The 6,684-nt window shown below is 40.8% G+C and overlaps 1 long non-coding RNA gene across 8 annotated transcripts; it reads left to right on the plus strand.

Moving 5' to 3' along the window:
- The first annotated feature begins 19 nt into the window (after positions 1-19).
- On the plus strand, positions 20-4,897 carry LOC119362538. 8 transcript variants are annotated; one of them, XR_005173474.1, is made up of 5 exons: positions 20-1,302; positions 1,422-1,504; positions 1,989-3,212; positions 3,557-4,054; positions 4,439-4,897. It is a non-coding gene; the product is annotated as an uncharacterized LOC119362538 (long non-coding RNA). The 8 variants fall into 8 exon arrangements; XR_005173467.1 differs by having other exon boundaries at positions 21-1,504; positions 1,989-2,100; positions 2,397-3,212; XR_005173473.1 differs by having other exon boundaries at positions 21-701; positions 785-1,504.
- The last annotated feature ends 1,787 nt before the right edge of the window (positions 4,898-6,684 follow it).

The raw sequence follows: 6,684 nt of genomic DNA on the forward strand, positions 1-6,684 counted from the left end.
TTTCTTGCAAAAAAATGGATGTATGAAATATGAGATCTGGACCTCACGTTCATTGATTTTGGACCCAAGTTTTGTTGAGAGAGCCGCTAGTGGTTTCTTTGGTCGGGCACTTCAGGTTACAAATAGCAGGGATGTGCGGCAGATACCTATCACACTAATAATCTTCAAATTGGAAGTTCTGGTCATTGCAGGGTATTATCACCTCATGCCATTGTCTAATGTACTCTTATAGTAAAGATTTCACTTCTAATGCCCTTTGTGTAGAGCTACTTTTCTGTCGATTTTGATATGTTCCTGTTTAGCACATATGTCATGACACATCTTTTACTACCTCGGGTTGTTAGATTTATTTTGTCTAAAGTATCATGGAATCTTGTCCCTTCTTAATCTAGGTGACTAATGCTCTTTCACACGCTTGTTTCCCTTAAATCTGATATTTGGATTGATTTCACCAAAAGCAATTAATGGGCAGGTTTGTTCAATGTTGAAATCATCTAGAAAATTTAACTCTTTATTTTGCATTTTGTTGTTTCTTAATTAGGCAAACTGTCCTTCAGCAATGGGAGCTTGCACTTAATATGGGATACTCCTAATCCAAATGAGCACACTATTATAGCGAGGACCATCTCAGGATTAGATGACTTCACACAAGTAATCGGCCAGTACAGAGGAATTGTTCCACAAATTCGTTTGGTTCGCTGGTTAGTGTATAATCAATTTTCTGTAGTACTCAAATAAAACATGCTAACAATCATTTTGTATAGACTAATGAGTTTATTTTAAGGAGCGCCAGGCCATCTTTCTCGTGTCAGCGATCATCTCCCTGTGCCTTCCCATAGTGATGCTTAGCCGCTGTCTATCTATAGTGTTCCAACCAGTGATGAGAGCAGGAAGGAAGAGGAGGCAGAAAGGGAGATGGGTAGGGAAAGAACAAAGGATGCTATGTAGTCTCTTTGATGTGATGCCACAATTTTCTTTTTTCTTTTGCTATTAAGTAGAGGTTGTGTGCTCTCTTTTGGATCTAATGCCATCATTTTTTTTGCTACCAACCCCGATTTTAAGTTGGTCAGGTGCAAAGGAGGCTAACACAGTATATTGAACAATATGGTCTGGTATTATTGTTAGTTATCACTTATCAATCGATCCAGGATTCAATCTCATTTTCAAATTCAAGTGTTTCATTTGAAGGATGACGCAAATCACACGCAAGGAACATGTTAATATGCATACTATTGGTCTTCCTGAGTCATTTGTGCAACATATATATTACGCCATAGCAATTGAAAGCTGACTGGTGTGCAGGTTGAATTTTGTGTGTTCTAACTTCTAAGTTCTACAACAATCAAGGGCTATTGGTTCTGGAAATTATTCACAAACATGCGGGCTCTGACCTACTTTTGTCCAAATATCTTTCTTTGTAGTGAATTGTGCTGATTCACATTAAGGTGCAGCGAAACTACCTGAAATCATATTATTTTGTCTTCCCATCGGCTACTTTTAAGAGGTAGGTATCCTGGCGTTTTTTCTAAGATGTGCACCCTATTCCTCTGTTTTCACACTACTATTTTTCCATTCTTTAGTTTCAGTGTATATGATAAATTTTTTTTGTCTAAGTTAACTCTTCATTCTTCTCATATGCTCTTCCATATTGGTTACCCTTTAGACACTCAAGTAAATGTTTCACATTTTCTCTGAAGTTTATTTTCTTAGAGAATCATATATCTAGGTCAGATCATGCTATTTACTTATGTATGTTCTCTTTTTTTACTGATTTTTATAAATGTTTGTTGCTTGGAGCATCATTTATTTTTTTTCACTGTTAGTACACGAGGACTGTATTTATAACTCTCATTTATTTTGAAAGCGAGTATTAGCTTTGAATAGTCATTATCTTTAACTAGAATAATTTCTCATTTCCAATTGTCCAGTCCCTTGCTCCTTGAAGAATATCTGATTCATTATTCCTTTTTGTGAATTATTTATTTTAGGTCCTGAAGAGGATGTTTCTGCACCCCTATTATGCTTACAGAAAAAGGCACCAGAAGGCTATGGATTTTCAAGAATGGGCACTTTCGCTCAATGGTCTTCCGATGCAACACTGTATGTGTCGTCAAATTTTGGCTTTTGGCTGCTCGTGTAGTGTCTTCCTAAATTAATAGACCAGTCAGATGCATTGTGGCCATTTTTGCTTTGGTTCAATAAGTGAAGAAACCTATAGGAACATATATTCTGTGTTTTGTGATCCACCTTGTAAGACTGCCGCCTCTCTATTAATATAGACCTATGACCTTGCTTTGCTTGCTCTGCTTTATGAGCGAATGCTCTCCTGCTGCAGTTTCTATATATTCTTTTTTTCAACAATTGATGTTTATTTGGATTGCATACACGTTCACAAGTGCATCAGCAGGATTAGTGCGCAGAGTACCCCAGAATGGACAGGTGTTCTCCTAAAGTACTCATGCTCTTTGGTCAGGTGCTCTAGAGATTTCTAATAGTAGATCTTATGTGCATGGTGAATTCAACAAGTATGTACTCTTCCTTCTCCATATTTGTGCCTACCACTTATGAGTATCATGAGCATTGCCAGGCCAGTGTATCATATCTTGTGAAGCTGGACTTTCTGCTTTCCAGTTGGCCTACTGATGTGCAAATTGAGATTTTTTAGCTCTCAAAATGATTGTGTAAAAATTTTTTGAATCTGAAAATTTTGGGTTGCGAAGGCTGGGCAGGGTGTCTCAATTATCGAAAACAAGAAAGTCTGCTGCTAAATAGGTTATATTTGTTTTCTGTAGCCAGCATATGAAAAAAATGTACACTTAAGAACTGAGTATTATTCTTATGGATTGTCATATTGTTATTCATGATCTCCTATAGTATGATTAGACCAATATAAAGTGTGGCTTCTATTTTTAACAGACCCTCATATTGAACTGTTGTCCAGTGTTTATATTGGTTAGTGTTAATACCTACCTGATGGTTAGGTGGATATTTGATCAAAGCAGGAACTTTAATGTGCGTAGACGGCCTATGAACTCAGAGGAACGTCTCACCTAAAAGTTGGACTGTTTTCTCATTTTACAGGATTGTGTAAATTTTCTGAATGATGCAAGTTTCACCATCCAGTTGATCGGTCTGCACCTGATTCCATTGCAAAGTGGGAGCTTTCTCAGCAACCTGTGATGCTTACTCTTGCTGGCCTTCCAAGCAGAGAGGTAACATCCAGAAATAATCGTACTAGCATGTTGATAATTCAGGACTATAAATGTATTTGTGGTTCTTTGTTGCTAAAACATTCCCTTCCGAGGTCGGGTTGGTGAATCAGCCGTTGTCTTGTAGTAAGACGTTGGCAGTAGTCCGTTCACCATAAGGATCTCTCAATTGCTGAAAACTAACTAAATATCACTATGAGCTTTTACGGTGAGGAATGATGAATGTTACCATGCTGGGATGCCTCTCACTACTGAATCATAATTTCATGAAATGTTGTTGTCGAATGCAAATACTCGGTGTGTTCTACAGTCCACTTTGCATACCTTTTGTCTTTGCTTTCTTGCAGAGTTATTCGTTAGACGGTGTCATCGATTATAACTTCACATCGTCAATGTTCATCTTGTTTTTCAAACACACATGGAAGTTGCTGCAAGACACATCACCGGGGCGGATGCGAAGGCCGTCAAGGGCAGAGCAGAGCGAGACCGGGCGCGGCGGCCGGGTGCGGTCTGCATAATTGGTGGCCGGTGGTGGTGCGCGACCTGCGCGAGTTAGAGGCGAGGTGACGGCGTTGACCAGGACGCGTCGCAGATCCTCATCGTGCTTCCGCGAGAGGAGCTCGTCGAGGGTCCCCTCTTCCCCACGGATCAGCGACGGAGGTGCTTGTGCCTTTCATATTCCACTCCAATGCTAGAAACATATATCTTTTCATCTGATGGAGTTTTGTTCTAATGTAATTCCATGGTCATATATGGAGGACTGGATTTGAAAGGAAAAAATTGCAAGGAGTTTTTTTTAGGATGTTCCTGAGGCATTAAAGAACTGGCAGTCTCATCGTATGAAGGTATGTATCTATTTGGTCAAACTCCCCTGAAATGTGATTAGGCTTTTGAGACATAAAACCGGATTGTCACTGGATGTGTTTATTGTTCATACTTCATAAAATAAGTGATTTAGATCAGAGAGTTGAATCCTGAGCTAGATTATCAAGAACAATACCCATAACAGAACTCTGTAAATCATTTGCAAAAATACGTGTACTTCTGCAACGTGCCCAACCATTGAGATAGTCATCAAACATTCAGTTGCTCTACGGTTTATCTGTTCTACTTCCATATGGAGGGCTGATGCACTTAAGCAACATTGATTTGAATAAAGCAGACCGATGCTACGAACTGCTCAGTCCTTCGCCATACTGAGAAATCAAATTGTTTTTCTTGGCTGGTAGGTTGTCAAAAGTCGTAAATCAGTTCTCCCTTGCATCCGCGAAGTGGCAGAAGAGGATTGCGATGGCTGTGCCCCGCGCCGCCTCCATCCCTGCACCATCTTCGTCACATGCAGCGGCCGACTTATCTCCGCACAACGTGAGTGGCTCTTTAAGGAGATTGAAGCTGAGGATGACAAGGCACAGAAGCAGCACGACGGCGATGCAAAAGTGTCACGTCGGTGGCTGGGTCATCGACCTTGATTCGAACGGAATTAGTGAACTTTTTTATTTGGTTTTTATAATGCTCGGTGTCTCACTTTTTGCATCCAGTTTGGTAAATTGTGTTGAATGACAACGCTCGACGGATGTTCGTGAACGTGTTGGTGGTATCTGTTTGGTGATCCACATTGGAGATGCCCTAATGTCCTTGTATACGAGTCATTTATTTAGCTTTTTTGAAATTTGTGGTGCAACTTTTTATTAACATGCCATGTTCATGTGCTACCAAGACTGCAGAAAAGCAACTAGAATGGGCGGCTGCCAACCTGGCACCGCCAAAGCTTTCTCTCAAAGAGGCGTCACAAGGTGGCGCCCCAACCCCTAGTTTGTATACGAGTATTTGCATCGTTTGAACCTTTCAACACATGTCGGCACGTACAGCTCGTAGCTAGGAATAATAGGCTACTGACAGCGAGGCGTGGTCAACCAAAGTTTAACCCGATCACGGTGATTTACGGCTGCTCATTCCACGGCCAGTGTAACACTTTTGACAAGAAAATCGTCTTCACTTTAAGTAAAAAAAGTCATATTCCAGGCTCTAATTAGAGCATGGTTAATAGTAGAGCCAACTGTTGGTTATACGTAATAGCTATGTCATCAATAACCAACCTAAAAACCAACTTATATAATAGTTGGCTATAATATTTTACTACTTTATCACTATATGACCCATCTTTTTGTCTCAGAATACTTCTTGTAGCGCCTGCTACAGTTGGCTAGTACTTCCTCTGTAAAAAAATATAAGACGTTTTAGATCATTACTTTAGTGATACAAAACATCTTATATTCATTTACAGAGGGAGTACTAGTTTACAGTCCGCTTCTCTTCTCTCTTCTCTTTTTCCTTTTCCAACTAAGTAAGAATATAATATTTAAATTTTTATAGTCTGCTTAATTACATCACTCTATTGTATTTGCTCTTGAAGCATGGTTCATAATATAGCCAACTGATGACTAACATGTTGCCATGTCATCTATAGCCAATGTAATAATCAACGTGTATAGTAATGGGCTACAAGAAAGTACTATTCTATCACATGACCCATCATACACTCTCACATAACTTTTTGGAGCCCGTGCTGCAGCCGGTTGTAGATCTACGGTCCGCTTCTCTTCTCTTTCATCCAATTCATCAAAGATATAATATATAAAATCTTACAGTCCATTTATGTCACCTTATTATACTTGCTCTTGTAGCATCTTCAACGTCGGCAGGTAAACCGCCTGCATACGTCCGGACCGCGGACATCATTCAACACGGTCCTGTAACGGTCTGCGGCGTGGTCCAGACATGTTTTCTCCTGCAAACCGAAGACAAACGTGGTGGGCTTTGCGGGAGTCCGTACCGCTGCTACGCCGTTTCTGGCCGCCCTGGCCCACCCAAACCCCTCCTCCCTCGCCTGCACGTGTTCCTAAAAAAACTTGTATATGTACCCGTAATACAAAGGATTTTTGGGCCTAGGCTCCGAACAAGAAGGGGAAGTTTACAGTAAGCTCGAACGGACAGATTTATGCTCCAGACCAAGCTCCGAACAAGAAGAGCCCAAGCAAGGTTGTTTGAGAGGAAAACCGGGAGGAAGGGAACATAAAGTAACGTGCACTTCTAGATGTGCAAAAAAGCATACGGCTTCATGTACCTTTATAATACTTATTAATTACAATTAATTAATATATGCATTCGTACATTGCTATAGATGTGCAAAAAATCCCGCGAGTATCCGTGCTATAGCTAGTCTTGGTGCTGCTTGGCCGGTGCGGGGCAGGTTGACCGGTCTCGCGACTCGCGGGCTGGTCGGCCGGTGGGTTCTCCGGAATTAAGCCAAAGCATGCCGTGAGCTCGAGTACTACTACTGCGTTGGGTGGTGCTCGTACGTTTCTTTTTTTTACATCAGTACAGACACAGGCGTTTGTATATACGTGCATACATTCACCTTTATAAACGCACATACACATACCCTATCCTTATGAGCAACTCCAAGAGACTGAGC

This window comes from Triticum dicoccoides, chromosome 1A (assembly GCF_002162155.2).
Source record: "Triticum dicoccoides isolate Atlit2015 ecotype Zavitan chromosome 1A, WEW_v2.0, whole genome shotgun sequence".
Lineage (NCBI taxonomy): Eukaryota > Viridiplantae > Streptophyta > Magnoliopsida > Poales > Poaceae > Triticum > Triticum dicoccoides.